The sequence below is a fragment of the Acanthopagrus latus genome, chromosome 3 (assembly GCF_904848185.1).
Source record: "Acanthopagrus latus isolate v.2019 chromosome 3, fAcaLat1.1, whole genome shotgun sequence".
NCBI classification, from domain to species: domain Eukaryota; kingdom Metazoa; phylum Chordata; class Actinopteri; order Spariformes; family Sparidae; genus Acanthopagrus; species Acanthopagrus latus.
This window is the reverse complement of record NC_051041.1, coordinates 633208-657500: the sequence shown is the minus strand read 5'-3', so window position 1 is coordinate 657500 and position 24293 is coordinate 633208. Positions and strand designations below refer to the sequence as shown.

The 24293-nt window shown below is 49.5% G+C and overlaps 1 protein-coding gene across 2 annotated transcripts in view; it reads right to left on the bottom strand.

Moving 5' to 3' along the window:
- The window catches only part of LOC119017258 (semaphorin-6D-like), a 109489-nt gene extending 85733 nt beyond the window's left edge, over positions 1-23756 (bottom strand). For both annotated transcript variants that reach the window (XM_037093827.1, XM_037093828.1), the window contains exons 1-2: positions 23585-23756; positions 7572-7714 (exon numbers count right to left, since the gene is read on the bottom strand). The gene's annotated coding sequence lies outside the window, so the exon portion shown is untranslated. The remainder of the gene's footprint in view (positions 1-7571; positions 7715-23584) is intronic.
- Between the last annotated feature and the right edge of the window lie 537 nt (positions 23757-24293).

Genomic DNA, 24293 nt, shown 5'->3' with positions numbered 1-24293 from the left:
TTAGGCAGAAAAATCTGGAAACCTGCCCAGAAACCTTTCAGGGAGGACGGAGGGAGAGAGAGGAGAAGTTAATCTGACAAACGAGTCCAAACTAATCACTCCACTTCTAAGAGTTTGTGACCGCGGGAGGAACATCGACAGGAAGCTGCGACAGAACGGACGCCACCGTTTTCCAGGAAGAGACGAGGGAAACAAAGAGGGGTAGAGAGAGAGAGGGAGGGAGGAAGCCTGAGGGTCCACTTAAGCTAATTAATGCATCCACGTGCACGTGGGGCGGGCGTGCACGTTGTGTTTTAAGGGGGCTTAAGTCTCCATCCATTAGACAAATGAGAGGGCAGGAGGAGGGGGGGGAGGGGGCGGGGCTTCAAGTGGGAGACTAATGGACACACACACACACACAGCAGAGTAATCAGTCTTCTGGACTAATCAGGCTTTTTTTTAATGAACACACAATCTCTCACTCTGAAGCTACAAAACACACTGATTGAATTAAAGAAGAGTTGAACTACAGCCGGGGGGAGGAGGGAGGGAGGAGGAGAGGTGAGGAGGAGGATGATGGGAGGAGGAGGATGATGGAGGAGGAGGAGGAGGAGGAGGAGGATGGAGGAGGAGGAGGATGGAGGAGGAGGAGGATGGAGGATGATGATGGGAGGAGGAGGAGGAGGATGGAGGAGGAGGAGGAAGGAGGAGGTAGGAGGAGGAGGAGGAAGGAGGAGGAGGATGAAGGAGGAGGAGGAGGAGGAGGATGGAGGAGGATGGAGGAGCAGGAGGATGGAGGAGGAGGAGGAGGATGGAGGAGGAGGAGGATGGAGGAGGAGGAGGATGGGAGGAGGATGATGGGAGGAGGAGGAGGATGGAGGAGGAGGAGGATGGAGGAGGAGGATGATGGAGGAGGAGGAGGATGGAGGAGGATGGAGGAGGAGGAGGAGGATGGAGGAGGAGGAGGATGGAGGAGGAGGATGATGGAGGAGGAGGATGATGGGAGAGGAGGAGGATGGAGGAGGAGGAGGAGGATGGAGGAGGATGATGGAGGAGGAGGATGGAGGAGGAGGATGATGGGAGGAGGAGGATGGAGGAGGAGGAGGAGGGAGGAGGAGGAGGAGGATGGAGGAGGATGGAGGAGGAGGAGGATGGAGGAGGAGGAGGAGGATGGAGGAGGATGGGAGGAGGAGGAGGATGGAGGAGGATGGAGGAGGAGGAGGATGGAGGAGGAGGAGGATGGAGGAGGAGGAGGATGGAGGAGGAGGAGGATGGAGGAGGATGGAGGAGGAGGAGGATGGAGGAGGAGGAGGATGGAGGAGGAGGAAGACGCAGCTGATTCGCTGGTGGATTCAGTTTCAGCGTGAAAGTAAAAAGATCAAATCTGTCGCCTGCTGCTGCTGCAGGTTTGATGCCTGGCTCAGAGGCACTGCGGCAGAGTGTCACTGGTTCAGTAGCATCACGCAGCATCTGTGTCAGTGATCAGTGCGATCGGCTGTGACGGAGGCTCGTCGTTAAACTGATCTGAGATCTGACCCACATGCACACAGCCTGCGAGGAGCCGCGGAGGCGTTTAAAGTCCCGATCGAGCCTCTTATTAGGAGCTAAGTTGACAAAATGAGAACACTTTAACGGACCGGGCCCTCCGGACCTCAGAGACGGGAGAAGATCACCTTCAGGTAATGATCTCTGCTGGTTCTGCCTCCCTGATGATCGCTCAGCCCGTCTCAGCCTCAGTCAGGACTTTCTCTCAGCTCGGGTTTCTGGGGCAGACGAGAAAACTGTGGCCCAAAAAACAAATGAATAATACCTGCTGGAAGTGGGTCACCTGGAGGAGCGGCCGACCAATGGGAGGTCAGAACGCCTCGGTGTCAGACTGAAGAGTGACAGAGGAGGTTCTGGTTCTGAGCGGCTCAGGAAAAACCAGGACAGAGACGGGAAAGTTTCAGGGTGAAGGAGAGGACGAAGTGGGACGACACACACACACACACACACACACACACACACACACACACTGCAGCAGCCTCACTAACACCTGAACAGAACCGAGCTGATCTCGGGTCAGCACTCAGCTGTGTTCTGCTGCTCACATTCCTTCTGACGGATCACTGAAGCTCTCCTGAAAACAACACTGAGTTTGTCTCTCAACCCAGACAAAAGCAAAGATGCACGCAGTGAAGCATCATGGGAGTTGTAGTTGTTATTAAACAGACTCTCAGGTGAGGTCACGTTTCAGCTAAACATGAACGTGACAGATCTCATGTTTAACGAGCAGAAATCATTATAATCAGGTCGTTAACTGATGTTTCTGTTGCAGGTCTCAGACCATCAGTTACTGTGGCCTCGATTCTGAGACGTTTAACAGCTGATGGGGTTAATCTCCTCCTGTGTGTGTGTGTGTGTGTGTCCTTGAGCAGTTGGCAGTGTGTGAGTGTGTGTGTGTGTGTCATTCAGCAGTTGGCGGGGGGGGGGGGGGGTCTGTTCGTCTGTCTTTGGATTAAATCCGATAAGATTCGACCTCCTCGTTTCCCTCCAGTCTTTATCCCCTCGGCTGGAAAACGCCCTCAAACCCCCAACACTGCTCATACATCACCGTGTGTGTGTGTGTGTGTGTGTGTGTGCGTGTGTGTGTGTGTGTGCGTGTGTGTGTGAAGGCATGTCGTTAATGCTAATGCAAACAACAGGAGCACCGACATGAATCTCGTTCAGATGTCTTCTTCTCTGCTCAGCTGTTACACACTCCCAGTGGTTCCTGACCTGCTGCCCGGGTCGGGTTGGGTCAGCATCAGAAACAGCGCCAGGCTTTGGAGCCAGTGTGATGAAGTGGCCGAGCTGAAGTGTACCTACAACATGACGGGACTCACGGAGGTTCCATCTAGACTGTTTACTGCGAGCTAACGCTGTGACAGAGGCAGCGGTTCATTTTGTGGCGTGTCAGAACCTGCTAAAGAATCGGTCCACTGAGTCAGAACACGCTGTCTCTGGTGGATCCAGGTAGTTCTGTAAGCTGAGCTGATCTGTCTTCATGCACCAACAAGCAGCGCTCATGGGAATTAAGGGATTTCCAGCTCTGATGCTGCATCCAGATTTCCCTTGTTGGGTCCAGGACCCGATTCAAGACAGTTTCACCTGACAACAAGTCGGACCATCGTCAGAACCAGCTGTTTTAACCAAACCATGTTTCCTGATCCAAACCAAGTGGAGCTGGTGCCTGAACCACAACAGAATCACAGAGTCTGAAGAGAGTGACCGGGTCGTCTCAGAGTGACAGAACTGTTCAGACACGTTGTGCCTCTCATCGGATCAGGTTCTGTTGAAACTGTGAGCAGCTCAAACACCAACAAGCACAAACACACTGAGTCTGAACACGTCAGAACAGTCGGTCCACTTAAATAAAAAGAGTTTAACTGGGTGAGTTTGGTTCTGGTGTCATGTTCTAATGGTTCACTGGTTCTGGGTGGTTCCTGTGTTGGACCGGAGGATCACTGTGTGTCTCGGGGTCTTTGTGTTTCTGGCTGCAGTGATTCTCTGTGCAGCGGGGCGTCTCAGGCCTTCAGCCGGACTCGGATCAGATAATCCCTCCTGTCCTTAATCCCTGACCTGGAGGAGGAGGGGGGACCGCAGCCTCTTATCTGTCAGACGTTTGGGTCCAGAGAGACGAGCCGCCCCAGCAGAGAACAGCCTCAAAATACTGTCCCGTGTTTTTGTGTGTCACTGACTAACATGGCTGAACACTGTGGATCCGGTCCGGTACCGTGCGGCGCCGCTGCAGTGAATCATCAAACTGCCGGTTTGTTCCATCGACACACTCAGATGATTATAAAGTGTGACAGCGTGATGGAAGGACTCCTACAGAGAACCAGAACACATCACTCTCCACCAAACTCCATTCACAAAAACACATATTCTACCATCAGCAGCGAACTACATGCAACCAAAACCACATCGTTCATCTTTCCTCTCCAACAGTCACCAGCTCAAATGAACCTACCGTTAAAATACTGTTTTTGTCAATGGAGTCTGGTGGAGAGTGAGAGTGATAGCAGCTGTCAAACAAAGAGGAACTTCAAGTTTGATTTAAAGGTGCGTCTCTGTTTGGATCCTCTCATTAATGAAGTCATCGTGGACGTAAGTTCACACTGCAGCATGTTTCTGGAGCGGTGTTCACAATCATCGTCCTCACAGAAACAGCCGCTGTAGTTTGTCTGGTTCAGCCTCGTCTTATTCCTGCAGCAGGTTCATCCTGACAGCTGCTCGTCTCAGGCTGACCATCACCACACAGAGCCAGGAACAACCTCACCGTCACAGAAGGCACCAGACTCCATTTGAAAACCAGTCATTTTATCAGATTATTCAAACCTGACAGGAAAGTGAAATAAAACTCCGTCTTGTTTCGTCTTTAAACTGTTCTAACAGTCACTAACTCCAGTTTGGTCCATATGAACCTTTAATTTGCAGAATAAAATGCTGCTTCTTGTTCGTCTCCTGATATTTTCACCTCTGACTGGAGAAGCAGGCTGTATGTCTTCACTTAAAGGTTTATTTCACCCAAAAGAGGTTTGTTGAGTTTGATTTTGTGATCATGGTAAAATGAGTGTTTTTGTGAGTGGAGTCTGGTGGATCTGGTGAGCGTCAACACGTTTCTGTTGCAGTTGGCTCATTAAAACGTGACGAGTTCATCCTGAGGAGCTTTAACCACAGAACAAACACACTTAAGACAATGTTCCGGCCAGTCTGATGAACATTACAGCTGACGGACCTGCTGCTTGCTTTAATGTTACAGAACTCTAATAGTTCTGATCGTCGGACAACATCCTGAATATTAATCTCTCTCTCTGCAGAAGCATTCTGACGTGTGATTCATGTAATTTCTCCAGCTGACCCTCGTGGCCCCGCCGCCGCCGACAGATAAAATGTTTTCCTGCCAGATTCCTGTTTTAATGACAGCTTTTAATCTCACTTCTCCTCCTGCCAAATAAAAACACTCCTCTGCACCCAAAACACCAAATGCTGCTTCAGCTCCACTCTCTCCGATTTGGACCGCTCTCCTCCTGCGGCGCCGGAACCGAGTGCCAAGCGGCACCTTCATCTGACGGGCCGAGAGTCAGCAAACACCCCAAAAAAATCACTGCCGAGTTCTGCTTCACACCAACTCCTACGAGACGCCGCTGCATCCCAACAATATTAATATTCAGCTGTGACTCCAGAACATGGAACAAAGTAGGACGAGTGATTTAAAGTCAGACAGCAGGCGCGTCCGCTGTGGGACAAACTTTATTCTCACCACCGACCTGAAGACCACGTCAGCGTTTCTACAACCACAAGGTACGTTCTGTGATTTCAGTCCCATCTCATCCGATTCTTCAGAACCAGGACGGAGCCAGAACTTCACTCTCAGTTGGGCTGAGTGACTGTGAAGACAACCAGCCGACACATCCGATAAACACTCCAAAAACCTTCAGAGACTTCACTCCAACAAGTTCATCCTCCTCTTCTTCTGTAGAGTCGTCACGGAAAATGAAAAATCTGCCTCTGTGACATCACACATGACATCACACATGACATCACACATCCCGCAGTGAGACTACGGTGCTGAAAAGATGGATCATACTGAGACGCTGCTCCTCACTGCAACACCACAGACCTGCTATTACCAAGACACACACAAGAAGAAGAAGAAGAAGAAGAAGAAGAAGAAGAAGAAGAAGAAGAAGAAGAAGAAGAAGATTTCTGATCATGTTGTTGTGAGACGAGTGTCAGCAGGATGTGACCTGAATATCAAAAACACTTCCTCTTGACAAACATGGTCTCTGTTCATCTCTCTTCACTTCCTGCTCACAGCTCTTTGATGATGATGATGATGATGATGATGAAGATGATTCTCAGGTCAGGTTGTTCTGAACACACGGTCGCTGTGACCCTCACGTCTCTCACAGACGAGCAGATTTTCAGATTTTCTGCTTCACTTTTATTCAGTGAGCATCATTAAAATCAAACGAGGTGAGAATTGTGTTCTGCTGGAGTTTTTCACACATCGGTTGATGCAGTTCTGCGTCTCGGTGTTATTTTCTCTCCCTGTCGACTGAGTCCTGGAGGAGACGCTGATACCTGGATACGAGTTCAGGTGAACTTCTGCTTCTCAGTTTTACTGTCGATCAATCAAATGTTTCCAAATGTGAGTCGACAACCAGAGAAAGTGTCAGATTTCACATCTGAACTGAACCTTTCTGTTTGTTTCTCCTCATTCTGATCTTCTTCTTACTGAGCAGTTTGTTGTTCAGATGAATTCTCGTCTCATCAGACACAAAACTGAACTTTACTTTGTGATACAAACATCGTCTGAAGCTCTCGTCCAATCCAATCACGTCCCTTCAGCCGACCCTCCACGTCCCGCTCTCAAACCTCCCGCTGAAAGAAGCATCACATCAAAGCTGCGACTTCATTTCATTTGTGCCGCCGTCGCTCCGATAAAACGCTCGTAAGCTGAGCCGACAAAGAGACGTCGACAGAAACAGACTCAGCCGAGAGAAGAAGAAAGCCAGCGTGTGGCGAGGAGACGCAAATCAAAGCTGCTCTCAGCGGGCGAGAGACGAGCCGAGGTAAAAATAGAAGACAGGTCGACGACGGGACGACGACACGCTGCTCCCGTCAGACTCCGCCCTCAAACTGAGTATCAGAACCAGTATCAGGAAGGAACTAATGGTACCAGAACATCTCTCTGGACTCTCTGAGGGTGATGACATCATCAACAGGAGACAAAGATACAGTGGTTATGTTTGAGAGAAGAAGAGATGTGTGTGTGTGTGTGTGTGTGTGTGTGTGTGTGTGTGTGTGTGTGTGTGTGTGTGTGTGTGTGTGTGTGCAGGTACGAGCAGGTGTTTAACCTCCTGTGTTCTCGTGGGATCCTGCAGCGCCTCGAGGCAATCTGGGTAAACTCCAACACACACACACACACACACACACACACACACACACACACACACACACACACACACACACACACACACACACACACACACTCTTCCTGGGAACAGACTACTTCCTGGCCTCTCAGGAACACAACACAACAGATAAAGATAAAAATGTCTCCTCATTATTTTCACCTGTTTCATCAGAGCTTCTATTAAAGTGTTAATAATGAGTTTTTGAGCTGCTGCTGATTCTGAACACAGGAAACAAACGTGGTGTTTCTGAATTAAGATCCAATTAACTGGTGTGTGTTTGATGCTCGTCGGCAGCTGGAGGCTGCAGCAGCAGATGTGATCACAGTCAGAGCGCTTCATGCTCAAACCTCCTGATTTGAAGCTCCGCAGCACCAACAAAGACGACTGGAGGCTTAAATGTTTCCCTTTGATCAGATTTATGACTAATTATCAGCTTAACAGTGTTTTCTGATGGATGTTGTTCTGCTCTGACACGCTGCACCAACTCATTCACCTACAAACACTTCAGTTCTACATTCAAATCATCTTTAAACACATGAGAACAGACTGTATACTGTTAATGATGAACAACACCGCTCACACTGAGATTTAAAGGTTCCATACGTGAATCAGCGTGAAGCTGAAACACCAAAGGTCGTAAATCTTTACCTTGAACTGAGGATCGTCCAATCAACCTGCAGCTTCACAGGAGAGCCAATCAGGGAGGGGGAAATGTCCAAATCCAGGAGGAGAAGAAGAAGAAGTCCAGAGTCCAAATGTTCCGGTCCAGAGTAATTCCTGGGATTATAGATCTGATGAGACAGAAGAAGAAGAAGAAGAAGAAGAAGAAGAAGAAGAAGAGTGAGGCGGCAGCCAGGCTCTGCTTTCATCTGCATCCAGATGCATTGTGGGACGTTTGATTCCCTGAGAACTGGGACACACACACGGATCAGACTACAGCAGACTGGAAGATCAGGTTCACACACACACACACACACACACACACACACACACACACACACACACACACACACACACACACACACACTCAGTATTTGCATTTTAACGTTTGAAACTTTGCAGATGAACAAAAACATTTTTCACGTTGAGACGAGTAACGGACCAATCAGAACCGAGCTGCTCTCATCAGCCTGGTTCAGTGTTCTTAGTTTAGTCTGTTATATAATGGACTCAACAGTCCGATCAGCAGCAGAACCCCTCACCCTCCCATCAGGAGCCCGGCGGGTCAGCAGGACCGGACAGATGTCATTAACGAGGATCACACTGATGATTTTTCTGTCAGATCGAGCTTCTTCGGCTCTGGTCCGGCTTCACGGTCCACTTCGGATCAGTACCACGTCACAATGAACAGCCTATAAACATAAACTGTCAGACTGTGGATACTAACAGACGACTCAGCGGCTCAGAGGAAACTGATCATGTGACCTCTTACATCATCAGTCTTCACTCCTCTGAGATAAAAACCTTCACTGTCAGCCCCACACCAGCTGTGGTTCTGCCCGGCCCGTCAGTCACAGATCAGCCCGGCTCAGAAGATTCTCTGTGAGATGGACGGAGGAGCGTCAGAGGAGTGTGTGGATGGTCGACGTCCCGCCGCCTCTCCCTCGGACTCAGAACCGAGCTCTGAAGTCCAGAACGAGTAGAAGAGCAGAAAGTCAACAACACTCAGAGGATCCAGACCCGGAGCGCCACCGCTCAGTTCCAACCGGGCCTGAAGTCAAAGAACCTGAGCAGCTGCAGAGTGACAGAACCAGGAGACCAGGAGGTGAAGCAGGTGAAGCAGGCGAAGCAGGTGAAGGAGGTGAAGGAGGTGAAGCAGGCGAAGGAGGCGAAGCAGGTGAAGCAGGTGAAGCAGGTGAAGCAGGCGAAGCAGGTGAAGCAGGTGAAGCAGGTGAAGCAGGTGAAGCAGGCGAAGCAGGTGAAGCAGGTGAAGCAGGTGAAGGAGGCGAAGCAGGTGAAGCAGGTGAAGGAGGTGAAGCAGGTGAAGGAGGTGAAGCAGGTGAAGGAGGTGAAGCAGGTGAAGCAGGCGAAGCAGGTGAAGCAGGCGAAGCAGGTGAAGCAGGTGAAGGAGGTGAAGCAGGTGAAGCAGGCGAAGCAGGTGAAGCAGGCGAAGCAGGTGAAGCAGGCGAGGCGTCTGAGGCAGAGGAGGAGGTCACTATGCGGCGCCTCCCGTGCCTCAGAGCTGGCGGCGGCGTGACGTCTCTCTCTGTTTCGCAGCTTCAGTCGTCAGCTCGGTTCTGATTGGCTCCTTAATGAGGAAACGACAGCGTCTCCGTTTGTTTTGCTGCAGAACGTCTCAGCTCGCAGTGTTCTGACCCGTCTGAGGAGTCAGCAGGAGTTCTGTCCGATACTCAAACGCAGACGATTGACGATCAACAGGAACAGAATACTGTGAGTTCAGCTGTGAGCCGGACCTACGATCAGAACCTGAACCTGAACTGGACACTGGTTCTGCAGAGAAGATGAGGAAGTTGGACCGTCTCCGATCGTGTTCTGGACCTGAGCAGAACACCAACACAGAGCTGTGACCAGACAGAAGCTGCACCAGCTGATGTTTGCATCATTTATTCTGGAGGTTCAGTTCTAGATCCGGTCCAGATGTGACAGAACAGAACCTTCTGCTCAGCTGCTGCTCTGTGTGTTCTGTGTTCCAGCTGTTTTATCACATTAAACTTTAATCCTGATTCTATAACGTCCTCACCGCTGCAGTGACTCCTGCTCTTCCTCCTCTGGTCCCGATCCGACTGTGGAGCGTCTGATCCGATCCAGTTGGTTCAGTCGGTCATTAATGAACTTTCCCAGCAGCAGTAAATAACACAGCAGACCACAGTGGAGAGCCTGACGCTGCTGACGCTCCATTACTCCCTCTGATCTGCTGCATACTGATTCATTCTAAATCACAGCTGACACGCAGAGCGCCTCCACACGCCATTACCCAGCAGCCCCTGCAGCGCGGCGCTGACACGACGACTCACAGAGCGAACGGGGTCGGCTCATTAACCGCTTCATGTTTCCACGCTGAGGTTCAGACTGCAGAGAGCGAGCGAGACCCGATCTATCTGTCTCCATTAACACACACACACACACACACACTCACTCACACACTCACACACACACACACACACTCACACTCACACACACACACACACACACACACACACACACACAGCTTCCTGGTGACGTTCTGATTGGTCGGAGGCGTCTGAACTGTGAGGAGAAACTTCCTGATGAGTCTCTCCTGAGCTCGCCTCTCATTGGCTGCTGAGAGGAAACAAAGATAATCTGCAGCAGGAAGTGACTGAAGGAGACGCTCCTGAATCAACACGTCAGAGAAGACACATCGGACCTGGGTTCTGTTGGGTGAGCAGGAGTTCTGACAGCATCAGCAGAACTCCTCTAATGAGAACGTGTCACAGAGAGAAGTTCTGGGTTCATAACGTCACTTAACAACTTCTACTTTAGAGAAAGAGAAGCTTCGATGTGCCACAACTCGATGAAAGCTTCATCAGGACGGAGGACTGAGCGGTCCGGACTGAACTGAGCAGTACTTCAGCAGAACCCTGGCGGCGAGCGGCTCGATGAGGCGATAAAGAGCCACTCATCAGAGCAGAATACAGAATGAAGAGGCGCCGTCATTATGTGTGCAAATGAAGCTATTATCTGACTGCGGTCCAGATAACTCAGCGTCAGTCTGCTGCCACGCTCCTCCGGGCCTCCTGAGGCGGCGCCGCCGGGGCCCAGAGGCCGGGCAGCGGGCCGGGCCGCGCACGCCGTCAGAGAGGAACCTCGTATCAGTCGCACGGTGGCCGAGAGCTGCTCTGCTGCAGCTGTCACAGGAAATGAAACAGAGCAGAGTGTGGAGCCTTCGGGTGGCGGCGAGGACAGACGGGTTCTGGGTGACGGCGGTCGGCAGGTTCCAGCAAATGAGCCGAGAACATCTTCAGAGGCGAGGAGGGCGAGTTCAGACGGAGAGCCGGGAAGCTGAGCAGCCAGGGAGAAAATGAAAGACCGGAGAGACGAGAGGGAGAATAATAAAAGAGATGGGAGAGTGTGTGTGTGTGTGTGTGTGTGTGTGTGTGTGTGTGTGTGTGTGTGTGTGTGTGTGTGTGTGTGTGTGTGTGTGTCTCCTGCTCCATGCAAACGTCGGTGGAATCAGATTTGACTGCTGTTTGCTTGTCGGTGTGCGACGGGGGAAATCAGTTCTGCTCGACCTTCATGTTTGTTCTGCAGGAGAGAGACGACGGCCCGCTTCACATCAGAACATCGTGCTGCTGCAGATCAGACGTGCGTGGACGGGCCGAGGGCAGACGGCACCGCACTCCTCAAACAATGTGTTTAATTCAAGTCTGAAATTGATTTTATTGAAGAGAGACGAGGAAACAAATCCAGCTGACTGAGGAGAGGACGAGCGGCCCTCAGGAACTCTTTTCTCCACTCGCTGTCCAACAACAGACTTCAGTTGTGCTGAGCGTCTCCACCCGAGAGACCCGCTGTCTCATCAGAACCATCAGGACACAAAGTTCTGGATCAGCCGCTCTCCTTTAGAAGACGTGCATGAAATCCGACTAGTTGTTGACGTGACATCACTGATGAGTCACGGCGAATGAGTCGGGTGTTTATTCCTCCTCAGATGATCGTCTCGTCTGTCCCTCCCCTCCCGTCTGTTCACACATTATGTCTCCACAAACACGACTGACAGCTGAAGATCAGCTGTCAATCAAAGAGGCCACGCCCCTCATTGTGAGTCGTCTCTGTATTGTAATCCTCGCTGGATGTATCAGACACATATAGAAAGATATTCCCATCCAGCTCCTCCTGTTTGTTTAATGAGAGTAAAACAGGAACCGATCCGAGCAGAACTCTCCGTTCTGGGTCCATCAGAGTGGATCTGATCCTGCACTCGGCGCTGCTTCACGCTCTCGCTCTCTGCGGCCTGCGGTCGGCGGGTTGATGAGTGTAAATCTGCTGCAGCGACTGTCAGACGTGTCACCTCATGCAGATAGAGCGGCGCCGCTAAACCCTCAGCGGGTTAACACGCTCTGCACGCTCACAACACGCTCAGCAGGCTGCAGCTCTGCATCCGACGGCCGACCTTCAGCTTCCATCTCACAGCTCTGTCTCACTCCACACACACACACACTCCATGTGAGAGTGTGTGTGCAGACGCTGCAGCTGAATGAGAAGCGTCACGTGACGCCGCCAGCAGCTACGTGTGATAATTAACTGTTAATGAACGTGTAAACGTCTCTGTCAGACTGCGATCAGTTCGTCGTCTGCACGTTCATTCAGAAGCTCGTTTGTTTCATCGTCATGTTTCACATCAAGTGATTCAACACCAACAAACTGTTAGCATGTCCGCTAACCAGCAGCAGACAGGCAGACGTAACAAAACATTACTGAAACACAGCCATCAGCTGTAGATCACACTGTGTCTGGGTGTGGTTAGCTTAGCTTAGCATAAAGACTGGAAGTGAAGGGGAGAGCTAGCCTAGCTCTGCCGACACCTCTGAGGCTAAATCACAACACGGCGAGACTCTCAGGTTCATTATGAAACTAATCTCAGAGCTTTCTACTGCGTCTCATGGGCTTCATCAGCCGACACATCAGCCTGTCGGTCAGGTGACGGCGCCGAAGTTTGGACCCAGAGTTCTTATTATTCTGGTAAACACATCCAACATGGCCGACAGAGGAGCTGCAGTCAGCAGAGCAGCAGGACGCGCTGCTGTTTAATATCTGTTGATTTCTCACCTGTTTGGATTCTACATGAACATAATTAGCAGCATTTTGTTCATAATGAGTCGATAAACAGCTTTAATGGAAATGAATTCAGTCATTAACCCGAACAAACGTGTTCTGTTTCCTGCAGCAGAGAAAAGTAAATCTGCTGCTAATAACTCCACAAGATTAGAGCCGAACGGCTAATCCACACATTGTTCTGGATTTACTGTGTGTGAGTGTGTGTGTGTGTGTGTGTGTGTATGTGTGTGTGTGTGTGTGAGAGAGTGTGTGTGTGTGTGTGTGTGTGTGTGTGTGTGTGTGTATGTGTGTGTGTGTGTGTGAGAGAGTGTGTGTGTGTGTGTGTGTGTGTGTATGTGTGTGTGTGTGTGTGTGTGAGCGAGTGTGTGTGTGTGTGTGTGTGTGTGTGTGTGTGTGTGGCACAGAGTGTGTTTAGATGACTAAATAAAAGTCTTCCAGTTAAAACTGATAAAAATCCGACAACAAAAGAAAAGCAAGAGCCAACAAATCACACACACACACACACACACACACACACACACAAACACTGAAACCATCACACACACACACACACACACACACACACACAGTAAGAAACAATCACACACACAGTTTGAGTGTGAAACGCGCTGCAGCCGCTCTGCACATGTTTGGCAGCGAGTTGATCTCGGCATCTTGGAGGTCAGCCAACACACACACACACACACACACACACACACACACACACACACACACACACACACAGGTGGCGTGGAGCGGCTGACGAGAAGCAGAACACCGTGGAGGCGTCAGGAACACGGATGCTTGACATTCCTGGGGTGGAGATATCTGCAGCCTCCTCTTCAGGTCTGAGCGTCTTCATCTGTTATCAGGACGTGCGAGCGGCGAGTCGTGACCTGCAGGTAACGATCCTGCGGCCTCCTGGGACGCCGTGTCGGACGTGAGCTGCTGATTAACGTGGACGCCTCGACCGCCTCCGTCTGATCAGAGGAAACAGAAGCTGCTGACGAAGCCGAAGGAGCGGGACGAATACTAAACCTGCTCAGAGCCGAGAGACGGATCAACATGCTGACCAGACTTCAGTCGACCAGTCAGGCTTCGACCTCAGCAGAAGCTCTGACTGTGAACACAGAGGACGTTCTTTCAGGCCTGAAACTGATCCTCAGTCAGTTTGATTCAAACTCTAGTTTCTCTGCAGTCACACTGAACTGCTGCAGATTCTCCACACAGACTCAGGTTCAGTGTCGAGCGACACAAAGCCTGCAGCTGCGCCGACACATTAAAGGTCAGACCATGAAATGATGGAGAGCTGCAGGACACACAGAGATGGAGACACAGCAGCACAGTGAGGACGACCAGGCAGAGTCACCTGTCCTCACCTGTCCTCACCTGTCCTCACCTGAGACACAATGTAGATATAAACAGAAACCTTAGAGACAGTGGGGGACGTCTGTGAAGCAGAACCAGAACCAGAAGACAGTGAGGATGGATGAAGTCTCGGGTCAAAAGTCTCTAAACACACGAACATCCGACCACTGACCAACATCACCAGACTCCATTAACAAATGTGTTGATTTTAAGAGTTGTTGAGTTAAAACAAACTTTATAACATAGTGAAACTGTGTCTCTTACAGATTCTGACTCACTGTGTCCTAAATTCAGCGTTGAATCAGAACCTGAAGTTGTTTGTTTAATCTGAATCTGATCTATAACATTTCTTTTGAGAGACTTCGTCTGCAGGAAGGAAGAAATCTACAAACTCTGAGAGGATCAGCAGGAACGTGGAGTCCACACAGTCAACAAGCGTGACTTTATCTGATGATCTGAACAGGAAGTGAAGCTGTTGAAGGTGCATTCAGCTCAGGAGAGACGTGATTTGAATCCAATAATGCTGCATAGACGCTCAGTTAGCTGATCAATAACCTGATAAACTCTGATCCTGTCTCCTGTCTGCTGGACGATCTCACAGAAGAAGAAATAAACTAAAAGTTTTACTATCGTGTCAAACTTCAGTGTTCACGCTGAGACTGTGAATGTTCACACACGACGCCCACCGTCCTCCCAGCAGGGAGTCCACCAGCTGTCCTCACACACAATAAATATGGTCCAACTGTCTGTGATCAGGAAACGACCCGTCCTCCACCATCAGAACCATCAGAACACTCAGAACCAAGTCCAAACCCGTCTGAGATCGTCTTCAGTCACACACGTGTTCTGTCAGCATCTGTAGTTCAGCTTGTTTGCAGAACTACAACAATGACGATCGGATCAGAAAAGCTCGTTCTTAAATCTTTATCTCATGACTGACTCGATAATCTGACGTCTGATCTCCTCTGAGAGCATCAGCAGGAACCTTCAGATGTTCAGGGAGCAGGGGGAGCTTTTATGACGCTGCACACAGTCAGAACCGTCCTGATCGTCTCTAATGGATCCCGACACCAGAAACACTTTGAATACAAACACACACTGATTACACATTCATAAAAAAAAACACCATTGGAATCTATTTCACTTGCTCGTTGAGTTTAAACATCACTTCAACGATTTTATTCTGAAGGAGTGCAGCCCAGCATCCTCCTGACCTCTGACCTCTGACCTGTGACCTCTGACCTCTGACCTCTGACCTGTGACCTCTGACCTGTGACCTGTGACCTCAGTGGAACACACAGACTGAAGCGACCAATGAGAAGCGGTCCAGTCTCAGTCCATCCTGTAGTTTCCTCTCTCTGCTCAGCTGATCAGACTCCACCAGCCGTCTCACATCCTGCTGCTGATCAATATTCATCACCTCACTTCAACAACACAGAATCACCAACTTGAGTTTGACACCAGAACCAACTGATGACACAATGTTCTGACCCGAGTAAACTTTTATTTTGGAGGAACAACATGGGTAAGATCACTTCAGTGTTTTATCTCTGAGCAGCTCAACATGTCTGATGCCTTCAGGCTCTCATCTGAAGTGTCTGCAGCTGACTCACACAGGTCATGACGACGGACACCAGACACAGGTGACAGCCAGGTGTTAGCTGCACGTCGCTAACACACAGGTTCAGTCAGGAAGTTCATGTTTGATCTGACGCTGCTGGTCGCTCAGCAAATCAAACGCCTGAGCTCGTTAATGCTTCAGACAGACAGCTGAGTGTGAACGAGCGCAGAGTGACTCAGTCTGACGCCACATCTCAGCTGTAAAGGGACAAAAACACGTTTCACACCTCCATCTTTCACCAGCACACTCGATGATGTCACACAGAAACAAGAGACGAACACCTGAAGCTTCCGGGATGTGACAACATGTCCGCTGCACTTCAACACAGCTCAGGTGTTCACAAACACGTCTCACTGACATTAAACGTCACATCTGACTGATACCTGGCTGATTGTTACCTGGCTGACTGATACCTGGCTGATTGTTACCTGGCTGACTGATACCTGGCTGATTGATACCTGGCTGATTGATACCTGGCTGATTGATACCTGGCTGATTGATACCTGGCTGATTGTTACCTGGCTGATTGTTACCTGGCTGACTGATACCTGGCTGATTGTTACCTGGCTGATTGATACCTGGCTGATTGATACCTGGCTGATTGTTACCTGGCTGATTGTTACCTGGCTGATTGTTACCTGGCTGATTGATACCTGGCTGATTGTTACCTGGCTGATTGATACCTGGCTGATTGATACCTGGCTGATTGACACCTGAGAGTGTCCACCTGGTCTGACCTGTCACTTCTGATCTGTTTGTTCTCAGGACGTCTAATCAGTTGGACGTGGTGCTGAGGAGGCGTTCAAGGCTGTCGGGACACGTGGACTTTGTGTTTTGGGTCTATAACTGTTGACACGTGGAGTAACACACGTCATGTGACTGGACGTGTTCACAGGAGAGTGGATTTTCACATGAACTAGTTTCATGTAGACGTGTGTCGTCTGTCCGGCTCAACAGAGGACTGAGAAGCTAACGCTAAGCTAACCAGGAAGTCTGGTTCCGTGCGACGTCCTCGGTGGCGGGAGGTCGAACGCGGACACACGCTTCCTGTCGGAGACGCTGGCCGAGGCCTCGAGTCGGCTCGCTCAGCCTCAGATGTGTGTGTTCGTCTCGTCTGAATCTTGTATGAATGTTAAACAAACTGCTGCATTAAACATGAAATCAATCACATGCATCTTTTATTTTACAGCGACAGACACAACTGTGTGTGTGTGTGTGTCTCTGTGTGTCTCTGTGTGTCTCTGTGTGTCTGTGTGTGTCTATGTGTGTCTGTGTGTGTCTCTGTGTGTGTGTCTCTGTGTCTCTGTGTGTCTGTGTGTGTCTGTGTGTGTCTATGTGTGTCCGTGTGTGTCTCTGTGTGTCTGTGTGTGTCTGTGTGTGTCTATGTGTGTCCGTGTGTGTCTCTGTGTCTCTGTGTGTCTCTGTGTGTGTCTGTGTGTGTGTGTGTGTGTGTGTGTGTGTGTGTGTGTGTGTGTGTGTGTGTGTGAGAACCATCGCTGATCATTTTCATTGTTATCATCTGAACACTGAACATGTGATCACACTGATGATCAATGAGGTGGATTAAAATGGCCGCTGAGGATGCTACAAGCTCTGTACTGTATGTTTGTATGTGTGTGTGTGTGTGTGTGTGTGTGTGTGTGTGTGTGTTTGTTTGAGGATGGATTAATTGTCGACTCACCCTCCTCTCTCTCTCTCTCTCTCTCACAGCTCGTATTGATTCAGACACCTTCCAACATGGCTGTCTGCCAAACACACACACACACACACACACACACACACACACACACACACACACACACACACACACACACACACACACACTCCTCGTGCCTTCAGTGAAACTTTTCTGACTTCAAACCAAAAAACATTTTAAACTCTCGTTCTTCTTCTGCTGGTTTAATGCCCGCTGGCACACACACACACACACACGCACACACACACACACACACACACACACGCACACACGCACACACACACACACACACACACACACACACACACACACTCTGCCAGGTGACCTCTGTGTCTCTATGAAGCTTCTCTTCCTGCTCTATTGATCAGCTGCTGGCAGCAACACAACACACACCAGCCTCTCTGCAGGTGAGTGTGTGTGTGTTTGTGTGTATGTGTGCGTGTGCCTGGCAGCTGGCTCACACACACACACACGCACACACAAACACACACACTCTTCCTGCAGTAGCAGAATCAATACTTAGATGTTCTCTGACATCACATTAATCTGCTACAGAGAAATAAACAACTTTATTACAAATGAAAATCTGAAGACGATCGTAGAAACGTGATGACAACTGAGTGAACAGGTGATGAAGAGGTGAGAGGTGAGAAGGAGCGACAGACTTCAACACGAGCTGCAGACGAGACTGAACCTCACTGATCCTGCTCACCTGGACAGACTCACACCTGTACCACACACCTTCACATCCAGAGACGAACAGCACAGACTGCAGGTGAGCAGACTGTACAGGTGAGCAGACTGTACAGGTGAGCAGACTGTACAGGTGAGCAGACTGCAGGTGAGCAGACTGCACAGGTGAGCAGACTGTACAGGTGAGCAGACTGCAGGTGAGCAGACTGTACAGGTGAGCAGACTGTACAGGTGAGCAGACTGTACAGGTGAGCAGACTGAGAACAGACTTCTGTTTTCAGCCTGAAACTGACTGTAAGAGCAGAAGCAGCAGAACGCTTCAGATCATGACTGTCTGAATCAAGCTGCACATGCTCAGTAGCGACCAGCTAACACCTGTTGCACACTTACACCTCGATAAACTGAACAAACTCTCAGCGACTCAAAGTCTCAACTCCAGTTTTCAGTTATTCACCGCGACCCAAATCCTCCGACTCAGAACTGATCCCTCCTCAGTTTTCAACGGGTTGCGTCACGGTTACATTTTACCCAAAAAAAGTGTTGGGACGAGGAGGAGGAGGAGGAGGAAGAAGAAGAAGAGGAGGAGGAGGAGGAGGAGGAGGAGGAGGAGGAGGAGGAGGAGGAGGAAGAAGAAGAAGAGGAGGAGGAGGAGGAGGAGGGACTGGAAGGAAATAAGGTAACAGGAAAGCAACACTCGTCCCCACCAGGTATGTTTGAATCATCACACCAGAGCTCCCTGCAGCCACAGAGACGGGTGGGAAACACACACACACACACACACACACACACAGATTAAAGGTCTGAGAACTTCCTGTCTTCCTGATTCCCTCGTTTTGTATCGCTGAGCGCTACAAAAACACCAAACACACACACATGACCTCACTATTGTCTGTGTGTGTGTGTGTGTGTGTGTGTGTGTGTGTGTGTGTGTGTAGTCTGATGCAACGTACTGTAGTTTGTAACATCAGTGCTGCTCGTCTCGTCTCTTCGTCTCTAATGAAGCTGAGGAGAACCGGAGTGTGAGACGAGTCCTGCGGGACGGACAAGGACGACACCGAGCAGAAGTTCTGCTCATAATGAACACACAGGTCCAACAGAACCACAGAACTGAGGACACAAACACAGAGGAACAACCTGACAACAACTCCTGTCTCCACAGTTTGCAGACAGTTGTTGTGTTTTCATGTTTTCTCATATTTCAGTAAATTCTTTTTAACACCTCGAAGGCAAAGGAACCAAAGCTTTGGGTGGCTAAGCTAGCTGCTAACTGCTGTTAGCAACACGTGACACGTTGTCAAAGCGTCACATCGTCATCAAGAATCACCGATATTAGACTGCTACAAACAACCAAAATACAACCGCACAAGAATCATGTCAAAATCGATGTTGTCAGACTGCTGCCTTGCTCGAGGGAGAACGGAAGTGATGTCACTCACCTCTCACCCTCGACATGAGGCTCAGAGCTTAAAGTGAAACTCATCAAATGCAACCCAGACTGTTCTTGTGAATGTATGTGAGTCAAACCTTTATGTATAATTATGATGAAAGAGGCGCTTTTGAGATTTACCGTATTTTCAATGGGAGTGCTGCGGGCACTTTTACGATAGCATCAAAATCTCTGTTTTTAAAACAGTAAGAAGTCTGGACACAACATGAAACTGTGCTGGTAGCATCACCAGGGTCTCTACACATGAACACCAGCACTGACAACATTGTCTGAGGACACAGAGTCACTAAAAAGAAAGTTTTTGAACAGCTCATGTTAGCAGCAGCTTGTTCCGCTCGCCGCCGTCCTGCCAGTGGAGAAGAGTCGACCTCAGAATGAGACGTAACCTGGAGGACAGTTAAGGTGGAACTACTGTCGTCCAGCAACAACTATCCACACCAGATCTCACGTCACTTTTCCAGCTTTTGATTTTAGTATTGTTTCTTATATGAGGCTCCTTTTTCAACTTCAAGGTCAATATTGTTTTTCACTAACAATAAAACAACAAATTATCCTGTATTTATATGGAACTAAGCTTTAGGAGCGTTCCACCTTAACTGTCCTCCAGGTTACGTCTCATTCTGAGGTCGACTCTTCTCCACTGGCAGGACGGCGGCGAGCGGAACAAGCTGCTGCTAACATGAGCTGTTCAAAAACACTCACACACACACTCACACACACACACACTCTGTTCATTACTCACTCTGAGCACGTCAGATTTCTCTGCTGAGGGACAAACACAGATTATTTTATCTTATCTTATTTTATTAACCCTGTTTAGAACTTCACTTCCTTCCTCTCCTCACTTGCTTCCTTCCTGCTCAGAGACAAATAAAAAGTGACACACACACACACACACACACACACACACACACACACACGTGGCGGATTAGAACAAAAGGCGAGTCCCGCGGCTCAGATTTGCTCGGAGAACATAATGGCTGATGACACGCGGCAGTTTGGAGGCTTTCACAGCGACGCCGCTAATCTTCCTGCTCTGGAATAACATTATTCTCTCCGCTTCCTCCTCCTCCTCCTCCTCCTCGACGTCCGCCCGCCCACTGGGGAGAACCAGGTTATTGTGTACAAACGCACCCCAAGGTTAACACACAATGGCCGAGCAGCGGAGAGCGAGCAGCTCGTCTGCTGACAGATTTGTGAGGCAGGTGTCGGTCCGTAAACACAAAGACCGGTTTGAGCCTGAAACACCTTCAGACCGGGTCAGACGAACAAAGAGAACCGAGCCCGGAGGAGCCTGCAGGAGCCCGGAGGAGGGGGGGCGACCGGAGAACGGGTGCTGATCCTCTTTATAATCTGTGTTGACAAAGAATCCCGACCTCTGACCTCTGACTGCCGTCCGTCTGTGTCGGAGGTCAGAATCTAATGATGTGAGGAGAAAGTCAGTCCACAAACCTGCAGGAGGGAATAACACGTCCAGCACACCTGGTCCGGATCATTCAGAACCAAAGACCGTAAAGATTATTAGCATTCACTCAGACTGATATCTGGTAACTGGAACTGACACATTTATAAAAAAATGGCAGAAAAAAAACACAGAACGTGATGATCTGAGAGATGATCGACCCAGATCATCTGTGTACGGCCGGTGGAACCATCAGAACCATCAGATGTCGACTGTGATCACAGTCTGCAGAGCTAACAGCATTAGCATCAGGTAGCTTTCTGATCAGAATCTGATCAATGAAGGTTTCAAGTCTTCTGGTGCTGACGAGCCGGAGTGAAGACAATCAAATGGTTCTGATCCAAATGAGTGAATAGACTCAGATATGAGCCACTGATGATAACTCACTCACATGAGCAGAACCTGCCAGAGGAACATCATGTTTTAACTTCTTCAGTACCACAGAGATCCAGAGTCGTCTGTCTGGACGTCCACAGGTCCACTGCTAACAGGAAGTGCCAGCAGCTGATTCTGCAAAGTTCTGATGGGGTTGTATTTAATAAAACCCGTGAGGAGGAGGTGATGACTGATTCTACCTTTATGAGTGAAATGTTCCTTACACAACTCAAAATAAACTGTGATGGTTAAAAGTTCTGACTGAGTTTAAACTGGAAACCAGATCAGGTCCAATCAGAACCGACACTTCCTGTTCACTAACCTCTGAACACCAGCTGAAACTAAACGCTCACGAGTCCTGAAGACTCACTGAACCCGAGCGGACGACAGCGTGTTCTGATTCTACAGGAGTTCTGTTTTAATGTTTCACCTCAGAACGATCGGCTCGTAAACATTAATGTCTGCCGTTAAAACTGTGAGTTTAACCTCCGACAGACTGACGTGAGCGCAGCCGCTCGCTCTGCTGCCGCCGACCAGCCGCGCTCATACACGCTAATAATTCAGTATCAGCCTCATAACTGGCACACAGACAGAAAGCAGCCGCAGCAGGAAGTCGACCTGCAGACGCCGTGACTCTGTCAGGTCACGTGACCTCACAGGGTCACGTGATGTCACAGGGTCACGTGATGTCACAGGGTCACGTGACCTCAGTGATCAGGATTCACTCTGAGAATCACATCCTGAAGACACAAAGTGACTTTCTGTGGAGGTTTTAATCCAAAACATCCGACTCTCTCCAACCCAAACACACCAAAATCTACTGATCCACCAGCACCAGGACCAGGACCAGCACCAGCACCAGCACCAGGACCAGGACCAGCACCAGCACCAGCACCAGCACCAGCACCAGGACCACAGATGAGGCTGTTTTCCTTCCCTTCATCTTCAGGAGTTTCTACTGAAATCTTGCGGCTGCAGAAACATTCGTGAAGCTTCAGATTACAGAAATCCTGATTCAGATTCTGTTGTGCAGCTCGTTTCATCTGAAAGTAGTGAAGGTGGTTCTGGATGGAGCCCGGCGATGGTTCCGTCTTGTCGTCAGGTCGTCAGATAACGAAGCTTTGGGTCGAAGCTCTCTCCAACGCATCGATATGTGACGACCCGAGGACGAGACGGAACCGTCCACTGTCTCGCTCCAGAACCACCGTCAGCATCTTTAATGACACCTGACGACCCGTCCTGCACCCTCGGAACTCATCAGAACCAGGACCACAGGATCACTGAGTCACACACAAAGACACACCAGAAACTCACAGAGTCAAACTTCTTCACATATCTGCTGCTGATTTCAAATAGTCATTCTCTTCTGATCAATGAATTCTGCTTCAATCTGAACGGGCTGAACATCGGTCCGATCAGTCGGATCACAGAAGGCAGAACATCACTGACACGTCTGTATTCTTTCATATCTCGACCCGTACCGCACAAAACATCATGACATCAGGTTCATCAAGTATCGATCAGCCTGATAACAGCTGAAGCAACCGGACCGGGCTCAGAACCGGTCCTGACTCAGGATTTCATCGTCAAACAGCAGAAACCTGCGGTGTCGTCTCCTCGGGTCTGAGGACAGATGACACCAGAACTGAACATGTTCTGGTTTCTAACTCATCCTGGACATCAGGGACCAGCGAGCCGGGCCTGAAGGGTCCGAATGCAGAGAGAGACCAGAACCCCCGTCTGACTCTGACACCGCCACTGAAACACCGAGTCAGCAGGAGACAGAAGAGGAGGAGGAGAGGAGCATGATGGGAGGCTCACACACACACACACACACTCACAGACTCTCACAGACTCACACACACACACACACTCACAGACTCACACACACACACACACTCACAGACTCACACACACACACACAGGCACACACACGCACACACACACTCACACACGCACTCTCAGCCTGTTGTTGTCGGGGTGACTGACAGCCATCAATCAAAGCAGCTCAACACGCACGCGCTCAACACACACGCCCCGGTGCGTCCCGCAGCTCTGCGTTTAAACACGCACACTTGACTGGCACGCGCGCACACACACATGACAGAGCAGGAGGTGCAGGAGGAGGAGGAGGAGGTGCAGGAGGAGGAGGAGGTGCAGGAGGAGGAGGAGGAGGTGCAGGAGGAGGAGGAGGTGCAGGAGGAGGAGGAGGTGCAGGAGGAGGAGGAGGTCGAGGTTTCCTGCAGGAGCAGAAGAAACTCACCTCTGTGTGTCCGGATCTCCTCAGACCGGAACAGACTCGGTCCGAACTCGTTCAGTCTCATTAATCCACAACAGTCCGTTTAGATCCACAGAACCGGACCGAACCGCCGGCAAAATCCTGGTCCAGCTCGCGCCGCTGCAGGTATAAATCCACCGCGGAGAGACGGAGCGCTCTGCCCGGGTCCAAACACACAATGAGGCGGCTCCGCTCAGCGCAGCGGCTCCCCTGCACGACACGCCCTCCTCATTAACATAATGCTCCCCCGCAGCCAATCACAGGGCGGGCCCGCGGCGGCTGGCCCCGCCCCTCCTCCGTTTAAAGACACTGTGGTGATTTCATCAATAAATCATTAAACCTTCTTTAATTACAACACACATGATTTTATTTAACCTGATTTATTTATTTCTATTATATAAATTATTCAATCATCATCAAAGCCTCCCGCATATTATTATTATTATTATTATTATTATTATTATTAGTATTATTATTATTATTATTATTATTAATAACAATAATAATAATGTTTTATTATCTCATCTTTAATGTTTTCATGTCTGATATGATGGTGATGTAAACAGAGTACTGGGCTGTATTAATATATATATATATATATATATATATATATATATATATATATATATATATATATATATATATATATATATATATATATATATTAAAATCACGTACTCAGACCACAGTGTCA